The following is a 13,992-nucleotide window of genomic DNA, read 5'->3' as shown; positions in this document are numbered from 1 at the left end:
AAGGCTTGAAAATGTGGGTGCTTTCTACTTTATCTACCTGTGCCAATGTCATAACTACTCTGATGGCTTTCACTTTCTGGTTTTGGGACTCAGTCTTTTGGTATCTTAATAAATTTTCTAGTTTATTTCCCCAAATGGCAAACCTGACGTATTCTGTGATGGATAATTATATCAGCATATTTGTAATCACTATAGGCATTGTGAATATGGCATTGCTGATACACCACATTCACTTTTTTTTTCATTTTTTCAAAACTGCTGTTGGCCTTAGAAAAGAATACCCAACTTCTTTCATTTTGTTTCACCTAAAAATAGAAAAATAACAATGAAAACATGCTAACCACATGACAGTTTTTTGAATTTTCTTTCCATTCATAAATAAGCCCAAGGATTGAATGACAGGTACTAATGTTTTATTTCTGAGTCCCAGAAACTTTTCAGGTCCATCAACTGAGGCACAGAGGGATGGCAATCTGAATCAGTGGAGGAAGTACCCATACGAAAGAGATCATAGGTCCTTGAATATCAAAGTTAATAAATCCAGCTTGATGCCAAGAATATGCCAAGTGAGAAAAAAACAAACACACTCACACACACACATATATATAAATTTTATATAAATTTGTGTATGTATACATGTGTTGTGTACTTGTACATATATACATATGTGTTACATAAACATGTGTGGGAATGTGTATGTGCACACATATAAGTCTTTTGGAAACTAATTGGTCATCCTCAGTGTCTAATAAGGCCTTATACAACTGACAAATTTCAAAAAAAAGACTCTCTTTATCCAGACCTATAATTTTACTGGTACATGTAACTCCTAGCTTGTTGACTGACTGACTGATTGGAAACTTTCCACCAATGCAGTCAGCAAATTATCTGCAACTTTGGAGACTTAGATAGTTGCCAAGAGCCCTGAAACATTAAACAACTCACCAAGTCAAAATATGCAGGGCCAAGACTTCCAGCCAGATCTGCCTATCCAAGGCTAACTTTCTCTCCACACCAGGCTGCCTCTTGAAGGGACATGATAACTGGTCTATTTCTGCTGCCTATTTCTGTGTGTGCATCGCTTTACACATGCACACACACACACACACACACACACAAATCAAAAAAGATTTTCTCTCCTCTTCTTAATTGAATTGAGGTTTCTCTAACTCCCACAACCCTAACTTCCTGCACCTCTGCTAATGCTTTTATTCTATTTTGTTTTTTTTAGGAAACACTGGATTACCCAAAGACTATATGACAGAACAGATAACTTATCCAGTTTATATTTATTGGACATCTTATGTAACCTACTGCTTCCCAGGTTAAACTGTTGATTGATTTCTGCCAGTTTATTAATAATACATGACCAGATGTTTCTAAATCTCTTCCAAATCAAGCCTGACATACAGAAATTTCATCCTGAGAGCATTTTCTCCTTCTCGTCTGAATTTAGACTATACAGGGAGGGGAGCAGTATTTGGGATCTTTCCTAAGATCCTCCAAATCCTACCTGATAGACAACTGCTTATTCTGTTTAATTATATGATCAACCATGGCCTCTCCATCACCCTTACCAATCTCAGGCTCTTCCCTGAAAGATGAGGGGCATGCACTTCTCCCTTGTGTGACTCTAGACAAGTCAACCTTTCTGAGCCTCAGTTTCCTCAACTGGAGATAGGAATAATAATACCCAGACTTTACTACTTTAACAATGACATAAGAGCTGGTGTTTCTATAGCATTTTAAGTGATGCAAAGCATTTTACAGATATGTCATTTGCTCATGCAATAGCTCTGGGAGGGAGGGATACAGTTGTTATCCTGAGCTTATGTATAAAGAAACCAGGTCTTAGAGGGAAATAACCTGTCCTAGGTCACACAACTAGTGTGAAAGGAAAGATGCAATCCCAGGTGGAATTCCAAGTCCAGCATGCAAATAAATGAACAAACAAGCTTTAGGTGACTGCTACATGTCACATAATATGTTAGGCACTAACAACACAAATACAATGAATGAAACAATACCCATTCACAAAGGTTTATATGTGTACAAAGTGCTTTGCAAACCTTAAAAGTACTACATAAATGTCAAGTATCATTACTAAGCATAAAGCTATAACAATTCATGTGCACTGACATATATTCTTTCCTGCCTCCCCAGAGCCACCATAATAATCCATTCTTTTTTCTGCAGAATAAAAGTCCTAAAATCATAGAGCTACACTGAGAGAGACCTCAGTGGCCATCTAATCCAGCTCACCCATTGCATAGATGAGGAAACTGAGGTTCAGAGATTCAATGGCTTGTATCACCCTGGTCACGCAGTAGTTGGTGACAAAATCTAGGTTGAACATATTTTCTGACTCCAAATAATAGGCTTGGATCAAGGCTCATAGATATAAGACCAAAATGGACCACGGAGGTCATTTCAATTCAATTCAATAACCATTTATTAAGTGCTTGTGTGCCAGGATACATTGAGGATACAAATAGGAAAAAGACAATCCTTACCCTTAAGGAACTTAAAAATCTAATGGGGAAAAACAGTATACAAAAGGAAACTGGAAAGGGGGTGGTTGCCTTGGGAACTCAGTATTGGGGCATGGTTTCATGGAGTAGAGACGAAGTAGAGCTGCTTATAGAAAGGAAAAATTACCTGGAAAATTCAGATCCTAGCCCTCTCTAAAGGAAGGCTTTGGAAGGAGTTCCGGAGTTCAGTTCCTAGAGGAAAGGGCACTAGAAGAGTTGTGGAAGGGGTTGAGTTTCAAAAACTGAGTTAATCAGAACAATGATGAGATTTCTGATGCTCAGCTGCTCCTAGGTAGGGCACCATGTTCTTGTACTTGAAACCAGGTAATCAAGTTCAATCTCCTTATCTTATAGATGAAGACTTTCAAATGTTTTGAGAAATTTCTTATATAAATTCTCTTATGCCAAGACATTTATAAACTGGATGTAGCCAGAGGCTGTTGTTCAGTTGTGTCTGACTCCCTGTGACCCCATTTGGGATTTTCTTTTTTCTTTTAAAGGAATAATATGAAACTATTTATTGACCACTGTTCACCAGTATTTACAATAAAGTAAATAATATATAGTTGTATAACATTCCAATGACTACAAAGTTATTTTTTTTTTTTGCCTGACTCCTGTGAAGCCAAGTGACCCAAATACTCAGAAGGCTGGTCCTACATGTTGAAGGGATGGGTTGGGTTAAAGAAGGAAAAACATGCACATCAAGAGTATAGAAGACTACCTAACATGGGTATGTCTGCTTCCCCATTTATGCCCATTGTTAGGAAAACACAACCCCCCCAAATGCCTGCCCTTTGGGCAGAATATGTACGTTCTAGCAGATGGGGGTGTGTGTATTACTACACGATTAGGAGAGAAGCCTTTGGTTAGTAAAATAAGATGGGACACCCCTACTTTCTGAAGCAGGAAGTCCAAATTTTTCTCTTTTTTAAAATCAAGGCCAAAATGGTTCTATTTTAACATTTCAGGTAAATAGTTCAAACAAATTCTGGCAGCATTTACCCAAGTATGTTTCTAACCTAGGATTGGGCAACATCAACAATCAAAGATGTTGGAGCTGTGGGGAGGCTGCCAATAAGCACGGGAAGCTTGGCTCTTGTCTGGCCAGATCTGGCCAACCGGGCTTTGGGGAGAAGAATCCCTTTCAGATAATAATGTGGAGTGGGCCTTTGCACCCACAGGGACAACGCTCACCACCACTTTCATAGGGTCCAGACACTGAGCACCACACTCCACTACCATGAACACTGCAGCAAGGTTGCAAAGTGCCTACAAAATCATTCTGTTAAAGAATAGTTAGTGTTTGGAAAAGTGAAGGCAGCACTTTTTCTGCCAGTCAGGAGGAAAAGAGTCTTCAGCTCCCCACTACTGAGGAATAATGGCAAATGGTTGCCAGCTGTAACCTTCCAATGGATTTATCTCTAGGTATAAAATGTAGCTTTTATTAGTAAATTGGGTTTCAAGTGAATGTCAGATTTCTACACGGACACAACATTGTCTCAAACAGCTAACCTTAGGCATACATGGGGGGGGCTAAACATTTCTTAGGATTCAGAGTAGTGACTACAGAAAGAATTAATCAGTATTTATAAAAGTTTTTCTCTATTGTGGAAGAAGTTAATAATTCCATAGTATCAAATGCTCTCTTCTGTGATAAATGTTAAGTAAATGCAGAAAGCTTGAATTTACTTGTTCAGTTACCAGTGCTGTTGATGCAAAATAAAAACCAGCCCAAACAAAAAACAAACCAAACAAAAACAAAAACCTACTTTAAAACCTACCCAACTCAGTTCTTATTAGATGTAGATGGTGCTCACACTGCTAACAAATTAAAGAATGGAATCACTATTCAGATTTTGTTTTATACATACACACACACACACATATTTTAAAAAGCAACATAAATTATTATTGTGCTTCATCTTCAGGACAGGAGTGCCAGGTCAGTCCCTCCTCGTAAAAGTCAATGACTATCTGAGGACATTTCATATTTGCTTCTTTGGCCAGTACCAAGTCGGCCTCATCGGAATCTTTCCACTTCATGAGGAACATCAGCTGTCCACTGCTGCCCGTAGCACCGAAGATTCGCTCTGGGTCAAGGCCCCTCGCAAAGCCCCGAGACTTGTCTTCTGTGACTTGCTGTCATCAGACTCGCTGTCCGACAGAGATTTCCTCTTGGCTCCATCCTTCTCTTTCCCAGCCTTCTGAGAATTCAGAAACTCTTCAATTAATTCTGGACAATCCAAGTTTTCCTCAGGCTCCCAGGTATTGTCGGCATCAGTGAACCCTTTCCACTTCAGGAAGTATTCCACCTTCTGGTTCGCCACGCGCCGGTCCAGCACCTTCTCGGGCGCCGCCTCCTCCACTTTCTTACTCTTGCCATTCTGTTTTCTTCCCATCTTTTTCAATGTAGTTTTATTGGAGGCCATTTTTTATGGCAGACTTGAAGAGCTTTTATTCACCGCCGCTCCGGGTCCGCTGCCCGCCTGCGTGCATGCAAGCGAGCCCTGCCCGCGGCTGCTGCCGCCACTGCCGCTGCTGCCTTCGAGCGAGCAGGCGAGATGAGCCCCGGGGCCCCGGCGGGAGGCGAGGGAGAGGGGCTAGGTCCGGCTGGGCTGTGCGGGCCGCCGCTGCCGTCGCTGCAGAGCCCATTTGGGATTTTCTTGCCAAAGATACTGCAGTGGTTTGGCATTCCCTTCTCCAGCACATTTTATAGATGAGGAAACTGAGGCAAACAGGATTAAGTGATTTGCACATTGTGACATAGTATCTGAAACCAGATTTGAACTCAGGAATTCCTGACTCCTAAATCGACACTCTATCTACAGCACTACCTAGCTGCCCACATATCACAAAGGAATCAGTTAAATCGAATGTTTAGTCTATGGAAGAGAAGATTCAGGTAGGACATGGCAGCTATCTTCAAGTATCGGAAATGCAGGCATGTTAAAAAGGGAGTTAGAATTGTTCTATTTGGCCCCAACATGCAAAAGAAGAAGCAATGGGTGGGAGTAGTAAAGAGGCAGATTTAGGCTTAATGGTAAGAAAAAAAAATCCCAGCAATTAGATCTGTCCCAAAGTGGGACAAGCTGCCTTGGCAGGTCATAAGTGTACTCCCAACAAGAACTGAACTACCCCTTAAGGTGCAGAGATTCTTTTGTGGATACATTTTGGGTAGAATGCTAATGAGGGTCTTCCTAATTCAGAGAATCTGTGACTCTGCTCTTTTAAGTGGGTGTAGCCTTATTTTTGAAGTATAGAAACTAGCATCTCCAAAACTGGATTCCTTGGCACCTGGGCATTCCTCATGATGTCACTGAGGGGTCCATAAAAAAATATTCATGCTAGTCATTTCCATTTCAAATATTAAATATGGCATCAAATATGTATCAAATGGTTATTATGTTCAACAATTTTTCAAGTTTCTTTTCCTTTACTTTGCTCCAAATTTCCATGAGACTCCCCTTATCTCACAGATATTCCATCTCCCCCGGGTTCATAGACCAAGGCTTATGAATTCCTTCCAATATTTCAAGTCACAGTGTCAGATGAATAAATGAATGAATGAATAAAAATTATTTATTAAGCTCTTCTCTGATCTATATAGGATGCTGCTGTCAGGCAACAGACATTGATGGCTCTCATTGCTGGAGCTAGAACAACTATCATCATTCTGCTTCTTCCTGTTGGCTCTCTTGGAATTTTCACAAAACACAGGAAGAAATTCAATTTTTGACAATACTTGCACATAGTGGGAACTCCACAATTATGGACTTAATGAAGGAATGAGTAATCAATTGTCTAGTGTGGACAAGGTCTTTTAAAAATATTTTTGATAGAGAAAAATACTTAAAGAAATTATTTTCTGCCCCACTTCACTATGGAACTAGATGGAAAGAGGAGATATGTAGGCTATTTTTGCCTTACTTGATGTTATTCTATGACCTCAGACAATTCTCATTTTCTCTTGGGCTCATTTCTGTGTGTGTGTGTGTGTGTGTGTGTGTGTGTGTGCACAGCATAAGTTATCTCAGGTTTTAAAAATGGATTTTCTGACAAAATGCATAGATAAGTAAGTAAAGGTTATGGAGATTGATTAATTGATGATTTTTTAGATGCCTACAGTTACTGCTTTCCAGAATGGTTTGTATATTAAAATCTAAACCATTAAAAAAAAAGTTCCACACGTAATATGGGATGTGATTTTTACATGTAAAAGAAAGGGTTGTATCTAAAGAGAGAAAGTGAAAAGGAGAATTGAGATAATCGTTCAGATAAATAAAGCACTGGCACATTGCTTGGGGTGCTGCATTGGGAGTCAGAGGGCCTACATTCAAATCCCATTTTGGTCACCTACTAGCTGGATGACATTGAACAATCTACTTCCTCCCTATGGGCCTCAGTTTCCTCATCTCTATAAGGGAACTAGACTAGATAACCTTCAATCTGGAAATCCCTTCCAGATCTAGACGCAATGACCACATGATTCCTATACCTTCATCCAACATCTTGATACTAAGCTTTCTCCAACTTTTCCCCTGGGATGACAGGCATGTGCACCATCAGCCTGCCCTCAAATGCTTTGTAACCTTTTTGGACCAGGAGAGCACCTGATGGACTCCAAGTGTCCCTCCCCACTCAACTGCCCTATGGGATGATGAGGCATTAGGGAAGAAGATTGCCTATGATACAAACCATAAGCAAAGGGCATCAAATCTGCCTTTTGATCAGATGTGGAAGAAAAATTGCTACTAATGAGAACAGATCAAGGTGGGCTTCACAGAGAAGGTGTGTGCTGGTGTTTGAAGGATAGGTAGAAGGATAGGTGAGATGGGGTGGAAAGGACATTCTTACTGCAGTGAATAATCTGACCTGAGGCAGGAAATCGATTAGTCATCTCTGGGCATGGTGACTGTCCTATAATCAGTGCTTAGTAATTGTTGACTTGAGTTGATCACTTCACAAGTGTGTCAGGAACAATGCCAGGCACTAGTATTATTACAAAGACAAAAATGAAACCAGTCTCTGCACTTGAGGTGCTTACATTAACAGGGGAGATAACAGGTATACATATAAAAGTTAGGGACAAGACCTATGATTTCATTAATGTTGGGAATTCCCTCTACCAAGCAGGTTCTCACCCTCCCCACCATTTATCATCTTTGGACATTGAGACAGCCCACAGGTGTCGGAATTGAGATTTAAACCTAGAACTTCCTCATTTTGAGGCCAGCTCTCTAGCCACTGAAATAAAATATAATATAAGATAAAAATTTGGGGAGGAAAACACTGCCATCCGAGGAGATTAGGAAAGGCTTCCCATAGGCACTGTCATCTGAGCAGAGTGCTGAAGGAAACAAAGAATTCTAAGAGGTGGTGGTAAGGAGGGAGATTGCCAGAGCATGGACTTGGAAACAGGAAAAGGAGATTATATGGGGCAGCAAGTGGTCTAGTCTGGCTAGAGTATAGAGTAAGCACAGTAGAAAGATGTGAGGGAATTTGGAAAGATAGGTGGGTGGCAGGTTGTAGAGGGTCTTGTATGCCAGACTTGAAAGATTTCCCTTAATTTAACAGACAATGGGTATGTAGTGAAGCTTGCTGAGCAACAGGAAGACAGGAGTCAGTGCTTCTTAAAGAGAAGGTTATCCAAGGCTCATATCAAGTATCACTTCTATGTGAAGCCTTCCCTTATCAGGGAAGGCTGCTAGTAACTCCCTTCCCACACCCAGTTAAATGCATGGTGCAGATGGTATGGGTGAACAAGATCTTCCCCCCCATACACCCAGTAGAAAGAAAGGAAAGAGAGATCCTGTTCTGGTGGTTTTAAAGATACACCCCATTCTGGCTGTGCAGCCAATGGAGAGAGGTCATTCCCACCCATTTGGTAGGGAAATGCAAGATATTTTGTCCTACAAATAGGTTCCTACTGTCTCCCACATGGATACCTCCATCTTTGGCAATCTGGACATTCTCACAGTCCCATTAAATAAAGTCTGGGTCTCCCTATTTATTTCATGCAATCTGGAGATTACTTATAGTCCAATGTCAGCACTGGTTAGAACAGGGCTTTGGGCCTGCTTCATTTGTGCGAGGTTAGTTTCCCCCCATCCCTTAAGTAAACTGGCAGCTTCCCCATTCTCAGCTCCACATTAATGCTGGATCTCTCACAACTCCAGAGCTCAAGCTTCAGCCTCAAGTCTGCTCTCCCACCCCCCAGGAGGGGTGACTGGTGTTCCCAACACATCTTGAAGAGATGGAATTACAGAAAGAAGGACGATTGAGGAAGAGTTGTCTTGCCAAATTGTGATAATATAAAGGTGATAATACAATATTCTATTATATATACATACACAATATAAGCACAAGCACATATATGTGCACATATATGTATTGTGAATAATGAGGAAATAGACAATTTCAAAAAAATATTAGAAAATCTATATGAACTGATGCAGAGGAAGGAGACCAGCAGTAGAAGAAAATGTATATGGCCACGTCAATATTATTTTTTTTTAATGTTGAATACTTTTTATAAGTAGAGCCAGGAAAACAATTGGTACAATTACAACTCCCAAAACAATAACAATTAAGTACAATGACCATCCATGATTACAAAATACTGATGATAAAACATACTCTACACGTACTGACAGAAAGTGGATAGATTTAGGGTGCATAATGAGATATGTATGTTTGCATGTATGTATATGTTTATGTATAAATGTACATATATACACATCTATGTGTACACAGACAATGAGAACTATTTTGACTATGCATGATTTGTTACAAGGAATGTTTTTTTCTTTTTCTTTCCCCTGTAGAGTGGGGAGGGGATCAGAGGAAGAAAAAATCATTTCTATTATTTAAAAAAAACACACAAAATAGAGAGGTCAAGGGTACTACAGATGTGGAATATTACATGCACTTTCAGATGAGGTCACTGTACGATTAGTTTCGTGTGATTAATTTACTTTGTTACAAGAGAGTTCTCTAGTACTTGGGGGAGGGACAGTAATCTGGAAATGTTTCTAATAAACACTTTTTTAAAATGTCAAATAAAATAAAATGTTCTAATAAAATGTTTTCATAAAAACAAAACTTGTCAACAGTACTTTTCAAAATTATTTTTCAAAAGCGCTGAGGAAAACACTAGTGCAAGGGGAAGAAAAATGGTGGGGATTTGGACATTCCTTTCTGCTTGAGGTATTTAAGTAGCCACACAGAGGTAGCTTCAGAACTCGATGAGCTTATTTTTTTCTCCATCCTTGGAGATCACACATTTCCTTACAGTCACAGAATGGATGGATTTCTCATATTCTGGTATAACCAGTGATGGCAACAGAAACATCGAGATGCAACACTTTCCGCATTCATCTGTGCCAGTTCTTTTCCTGCCTGCCACTGCCTCCAAAGACCAAGACTGACCGTAGTGGGCTCCTCTCTCCTGAAGGCTCAGCTCTCAGTCATAGTCACCAGAGGGACCAGGAGTCAGCACCAAGTCAGGAGGTGGTGCAGAAGTGATGATATTTGGTGTATATCTGTGCACTGTCATTATTACTTCTTATTACCACATGATTTCTATTTTACAAACATTGTTTCTTGTTCTTACTATGACTATGAGGTTATATGATACATACAAACTGGTCTTAAAAGAGGAGATTCTTGGGGAGGAGGTTAAGAATTACTGTGAGTAATTTTTTACTCAAAGTCAGAAAGATCCTAGGAGTGGCAATGTGGGGACACATTTTCCTATAAAATAAATGGGGTTAATGAGATGGTCTCCAAGGTCCCACCCGGTTATCATATTGTGTGATTCCATCATCCAATCTTGGAGTTAGAAATGTTGGTAAAGAGAACTCCCAGGTTAGGAAACTTCCCCTACTAATGGAGGTTGGCACCTTCTTTACAAGGATTATGTCATCTTAGAGAACTGTCCAGGATCATGTGACCAATAAGTATGAGACAAGATTTGAAGGCAGGAAGACTTTTCTCTTCTAACTACCTAAGAGTTCTCTGCAACTCACTCTGTTAATCCTAATAAATGCCATCACGAACTTGGGAGATCTTGTACTTGACAAGATCCTCAATATTTTCACTATATTGGGACATGAGAATCAGAGACAATACCCTTAGAGAGTCAGACAAGAGTGCCTGCCTCTTAGTTTTTTGTTGTCTCCTTTCTAAATAAATGGCTGTGACGCCCTATCACCCCCAGAATCAAATCTAAACTCTTATGTTTGGTTTTCAAAGCTTTTTATAACTGAGTCCTAACCTATGTTTTCAACCTTTTCATACTCCACCTCTCTCCACCCCAGTTTCCTCATCTATAAGTGAAAATAACAGTGCCTGCCTCATAGTTATTTTTATGTGATGACATATGTAAAATGCTTTGCAAAACTTAAAGCAGTATATTATTATGAAGTCATTATTATTATTGCCATTGTTGTTCGTGTTATTAAGAGGCAGCTACAGCCCAGATAAGAGAGATCCAGACTCAGAGTGAGGAAGGCGTAGCTTCAGGTCCCACTTCTGATACACATTGGCTCTGTGATCCATGGTAAGTCACAACCTCTCAGTGGGGTTAAACTCAAGTCACAGGGGTGACTGAAGGACCCTTGCAGGCTGTGTATTAGAAAACCACATGTAGGGTTGGCTAGGTGGTGCAGTGAATAGAGTGCTGGCCCTGGAGTCAGGAGGACCTGAGTTCAAATTCGTCCTCAGACACTTGACACACTTACTAGCCGTGTGACTTTAGGCAAGTCCCTTAACCCCAATTGCCCTCTAAAAAGCAAAAAGAAAAGAAAACCACATGTTGACATTATCTATGTTCTATTATGTTTTTAGTTATTTTGTTAGATATTTTCCAATTACTTTTAAGCTAATTTGGGCTACAGTCAAGCTTTACAGATCGTAATGGGACCCTAGGGCCATATTTGACACTTCTGCTCTAGACAAGTATCTAAGACTCTAAATTTCAGAGAAAAGAGCTATATCAATTGGTAGAATTTCCTCAGCTAAAAAATTAAAGGAAAACATAGGTCCTGTTCCATTATCATTATCAGCAGCAGCAACATTATATATTATTCCCCTTCACACCCCATGTGGTCCCATCAAACTGGCCATCTTCCTGTTTTTCATACAAGACACTCCATTCCCTTTCTCCCTGACTTTGTACTAGCTGCTCCACCCCAACCTTACCTGGAATGCATATTCTTCCTCTTCCTCCTCGATTTCCTAGAACCCTCAGCCTTCTTCAAGCCTCAGTTCAAGTGCTTTGTCCCACATGAGACCTTTCCTTATGCCTCCAACTATGAGTGCTCCCCATCCCAATGAAAAAGCTTATCTCATAACTATCTTGAATATAGTCTGGATATGCCTATGTACATATACATTGTTTTCTCCAGTAGATTATAAGCACTTTGAGGACAGGAGCTGTTTTCACTTTCATCTTTGTATGTACAACATCTACTAAATAGCACAGTGTCTGGCACATAGTTTGTGTCTGATAAATGCTTATTGATTGATTAATTAATTGATTGATTTTGTCTAGACTCATATCGTGGGACTGTCCTCCACCCTGAGGGGTAGAAAAGGCAGTGATCTCTCACCTCAATGCAATATTTGAGGAATGAACTTGGAACATGTGAAGCAGTTGGGATTCCCTGGCCCCATAATATCACTATGCCCAAAGCAAATACTACCATCTTTCCAAGTTTCACTTCAGGGTCAATGATGTAATAGGCTTAAACTCACATTTATTTCATCAGTGTGTTTACAGGACAGCAATGATCTGTTCTTTAGATATTTTTTTTCCATCTGGTAGAGATCAAGATCCTGATATAGATTCATTTTCTTTCTCCATTTCCCAATCCTCTGAAAATCAGAAGTTTTTCAAATACAAGTACACTCTCTTGAAAGACTCAGATACATTGAAGTCCATTTTCAATAATAACCAATTGCATGAATTTGAAATTTACTGGGTTTTGGTATGAATTCAGTTCTACTTTTCAAGTGAAAAATACCTAAGGGTTTTAGTGAACTTAAATCTCAATATAAATCAGCAGTAGGAGGGGGCAGCCTAGAAAACTAATGAGATCTTGGACTACATTAAGAGAGGTGGCGGGGCCCCAGCTAGGGAGGTGAGACTCATGCATTCTGGAATAATTCAGATAATCCAAATTAGAGTGACTAGGTTGGCAAAGGGCCTTGAGTTCAAACCATATAAGGATCAGTTGAAGCAACAAGGGATAGGAGAATAAAAAACTAAAAAAGAATAAGAGAAGAATAAAAGACTAATAAAAGAATGCAAATGAGGAAAGATCTTTTCAAAGAACAACAACTAGCATTTATATAATTTTTTAAGGTTTACAAAGTGCTTTACAAATATTGTCTCATTTTATTTGCACGACAACCCTTGAAAGTATCGTCTCCATTTTACAGATGAGGAAATGGAAACTGAGAGAGGTTAAGTGATTTGCCCAGGGTCACAAAGCTAATAAGCAAGTATACAAGTATTTGAAGGGATGTCATGTGGACTTCATCTCTTTCTCCAAATGGAAAATTTTGAAGTTACAAAGGTTACAGAAAGTCAGACCTAGGCTTGATATCAGGAAAATTTCCATGGGATTAGAGCTAGCCCAAAATGGAAGTAAACTGCTATGGGGCATTAACAACATTGTCCTTGTGAGAGCCCTTCAATCAAAGACTGGATCACTTGTAAAATGTGGTGTAGAGGGAATTCTTATCCAGTCTGAACTGGAATAGTTGACTTCTGAGATGCTATGGTTATGTGAAACATCTCGGATAGCTGCCAAGATACCTATCCCTCCAAAAAAAAAAACTCACCCAATCATGCAATGTCCCAAAACATAAATCTGATTTCACAATGACAGCATGTAGTAAAAGTTGTATGGGACTTTGGGAATTCTTCAGCCAGTTTTCACAGTCATAGAATGTTAGTCCTGGAAGGCCCTGATGCCTGGGAATCCAGGTGAAAACCAGAAATTTCAGTCAATCATCATGATGTTCTTTCCATATGACACCCAACATCTGGACTTTTCCAAACAGCCATCCAGGCATTTCCAAATACCCAGATGTTTGACATCCTGTAGACAGAGACAAAAATATTTAGATGATTGATTGAAATGTTTACTTTCCAACCCTTGGTTTTGGCATCACTCAGAGAATACAAAATCCCCCACTTTCCAATTGTCCCACAACTTGTAATTTTGTCATCTGGGAACAAGAAGAAAAAGTCTAATCCCTCTTCACATGTCAGTCTTTTACATACATGTCTTTCCCCAAACTAAATATTGTTAGGTCTTTCAAAGTGATCTTTAAATACATATCTCTGGTTTTTCTCCCTGTTCTGATCCTCACCAACCTAAAGCAATGAGTGCATCTCTATCTGAGAGAGAGAGAGAGAGAGAGAGAGAGAGAGAGAGAGAGAGAGAGA

The 13,992-nt window shown here is 39.7% G+C and overlaps 2 long non-coding RNA genes and 1 pseudogene across 3 annotated transcripts in view; all 3 read right to left on the bottom strand.

The window, feature by feature from the left end:
* Positions 1-3,011: 3,011 nt before the first annotated feature.
* On the bottom strand, positions 3,012-4,369 carry LOC138157900 (uncharacterized). 2 transcript variants are annotated; one of them, XR_011167496.1, is made up of 2 exons: positions 4,074-4,369; positions 3,012-3,548 (listed from the first exon to the last, which is right to left on the bottom strand). It is a non-coding gene; the product is annotated as an uncharacterized lncRNA (long non-coding RNA). The 2 variants fall into 2 exon arrangements; XR_011167495.1 differs by lacking the exon at positions 4,074-4,369 and adding an exon at positions 3,938-4,057.
* A 36-nt stretch (positions 4,370-4,405) lies between these two features.
* On the bottom strand, positions 4,406-5,006 carry LOC138157899 (chromobox protein homolog 3 pseudogene; annotated as a pseudogene).
* Positions 5,007-12,859: 7,853 nt separating this feature from the next.
* The window catches only part of LOC138157898 (uncharacterized), a 43,322-nt gene continuing 42,189 nt past the window's right edge, over positions 12,860-13,992 (bottom strand). Inside the window, exon 2 of the long non-coding RNA XR_011167494.1 lies at positions 12,860-13,642. This is a non-coding gene — a long non-coding RNA (uncharacterized lncRNA). The remainder of the gene's footprint in view (positions 13,643-13,992) is intronic.

Source organism: Petaurus breviceps, unplaced genomic scaffold (genome assembly GCF_028583685.1).
Source record: "Petaurus breviceps papuanus isolate PSGF00001 unplaced genomic scaffold, PetGlider_PUasm1.0 173, whole genome shotgun sequence".
NCBI classification, from domain to species: Eukaryota; Metazoa; Chordata; class Mammalia; order Diprotodontia; family Petauridae; genus Petaurus; species Petaurus breviceps.
Note: the sequence above shows the minus strand (reverse complement) of the source record. Positions and strands in the feature narration are given on the sequence as shown.